Source organism: Arachis ipaensis, chromosome B04 (assembly GCF_000816755.2).
Source record: "Arachis ipaensis cultivar K30076 chromosome B04, Araip1.1, whole genome shotgun sequence".
Lineage (NCBI taxonomy): Eukaryota > Viridiplantae > Streptophyta > Magnoliopsida > Fabales > Fabaceae > Arachis > Arachis ipaensis.
Window position 1 is genome coordinate 16,201,484 of NC_029788.2, and position 2,966 is coordinate 16,204,449.

A 2,966-nucleotide genomic window follows, 5' to 3' on the forward strand; every position below is an offset into this window, starting at 1 on the left:
TTATTCTCTTAATATTTAAATAAATATAAAAATATTAAAAATGCAAAAAATTGAAAATATATTATTTAAAAATTAAAAAGATAATTATTAGGAGGATGATTTAGAAATCTTAATCGTTTTTCATACTTATATATGTGCAAAATAACACATGTAAATATAATAAATACTTAGTGATTAATTTCGGTATTCATAAAGTATTTTTTATTATCTAATATTTATTTTTATCATCATTTGTTTTTATTTTAAGTGTCAATCTTAAATTGTTTTTTATTTGATTTTGAAATAAAAATTAAAATTAACAAAGTGAAATGTTTTATGTAACAACCTAATTTTCAGTATGATATGCTCATATTAAAACATCGAGTGTTACCAACTTGAAACTAAACTGAAACTATTATTAATAATATCAAGCCTGTAATCGGGTTAATAAAACTGATTTTTATGAAAAACCTTTTTTTTAAAAAATTTATTGCAACTAAAGAGAAATGCGAGATTACGCAAACCAAAATGATAAACAGATACATATATAAATAGGATAATAAACTATATATATAGGGAGTGGAGCTAACCCACTTCAATGCCCAATTTGCAGTTTGGGCTATTTGGTATCTGCGATGGGGCTGCTAAATTCGCAAGCAAGTTAGTGTTTAAATTTTAGTGGAGGCCAATTTTATATCCTGATCCATGGTTCTTGCTCTTTTTAGTATATAAAATATTACTAATTTTTTTCAAATTTTCCTTTTCAGACTTTTTCCTGAGATAATTGCTAATATATTATTGGATTCATAAAAAAGGGAGCAGATTTTATCACTTCATGATGCTTCAGAAATTCTAAGAGATGCATTTTCTCAAACAGAAGCATGCTTGAATCATTACTGAGGTATTATGTGCTCCACTGTTATCTTGGATAGTCCTTAACCAGATAAATTTTTTTTATATGCTAATACTGGAAAATAACATACAAATTGCAAAATTAATCTCTTATATCAATAAGCATTTTGTGGTACAGATTGAAGTCACCATCAGGGTCTGCTGTACCTATTGCAGAGTACATTCTAGGTCAGGAATCAGGAGTTAGGGTCAAATTGATGTCCTATATCCTATATGTTAGCATGAGTTTTTTTTGGTAATTTTTTATTAACTTTTTTATTTTAGAGGAATTTGATCCTTCAACTATAATAGTTAATTTTTGTAATAATGATTCTTTTAAAGTTTTGTAGTTTAATATATTAGTGCTTTCGTTAAGAATTAAGTTGACTAAAAAAAGGGTTATTGTGAAAATTTATCTCGTCTTAAGTCATAGTTAGAGGATTATTTATTATTTTAATAAGTTTGTAAATTTATTATCTAATATTTAATATAAATTTTGTTTTTATATTTAAAAGTTTATTCGTCTTGTTATCTAATATTCTATATAAATTTTATTTCTATATTTAAAAGTTTATTTGTATTAATTGTTTACTATTTTTCAAATAGAAAAAATAATTAAAAAAATATAGCTATTAAAATCGACGGTAACGTTGTCGCTTTTTAAATTTAAAATAGACAAAAAAATATAGACAAAAAATTTGTCGATATCTAAATAATTAAATCGACGGCACTTATGTCTATTTTATTGAATCAAATATCGACAGTAACGACGACAATTTTATATAATAATATCGACGACAATGATGTCGATTTTATTGAATCAAATATCGACAAAACAGACGTCGATTTTATATAATAATATTATCGACGGCAATGATGTCGATTTTATTGAATCGAATATCGACAAAAAAGGCGTCGATTTTATATAATAATATCGACGGCAGCGTTGTTGTAACAGCCCAGACCACCCACTAGCACGATATTGTCCGCTTTGGCACACAAGGCCTCACGGTTTTGCCTTTAACGATAGGGATGATAGCCTAAGCCCCCCACACTCACTCGTCAAAACGCGTCATGCTAGGGAGAGGTATCCACACCCTTATAAGGCATGCTTCGTTCCCCTCTCCAACCGATGTGGGCCTTACAATCCACCCCCCTAAGGGAGCCCAGCGCCCTCGCTGGCACATCGATCCGGGTTCTGGCTCGGATACCATCTGTAACAGCCCAGACCACCCGCTAACACGATATTGTCCGCTTTGGCACACAAGGCCTCACGGTTTTGCCTTTGACGATAGGGATGATAGCCTAAGCCCCCCACACTCACTCGTCAAAACGCGTCATGCTAGGGAGAGGTATCCACACCCTTATAAGGCATGCTTCGTTCCCCTCTCCAACCGATGTGGGCCTTACAGTTGTCGATTTTAGTAAGAAGGTAAAGTTATCAAACTCATATTATAGACAGAAATGATGTCGATTTTATTAAATTATTATCGACGGCTAGGCAAGCCGTCGATTTTATTCGAATTTTGAAAAATCGACAAGCTTAATAGCGACCACCTCCACCGTTCATTTTGCCGTCGATTTTTAATATTATCGACGGCTTAGCCGTCGATTTTGCCAGTATTTTATGATAAATTGTATGATAAATTGTATCTCTTATTAGTATTTCTGTATCTTTTCTGTTAAAATAAACACAAAATACACTAATTTAGTGTTTTTAGACACGATATTTCTATCTATGTTTATCTGTCAAATATAATTTTATATTTCTATCTCAATATTTTGTCTCTGTAAATAAACGCAGTCTTATAATTCCTAAAAAGGTTTAAGGATATGTCCAACTTCAAAAACCCAAAAATACTACACCTGCCAAAAATGCTCACAAACTAAGTAACAAATAAATGGTGAATATTGTCAACATTTTTACTACGCACAAGTTTTCATTAGGAATTAATAACTCTCAATCTGTTCAATTTATCTTTCATATTAATTTTACTAATTAAGACAATTAAATAAAAATTTTAACTCAAGATAAAATTAGCAGTCTCTTTCAAATGACTTTAGTAAAACTACAACTTAATATATTTTTTAGAATT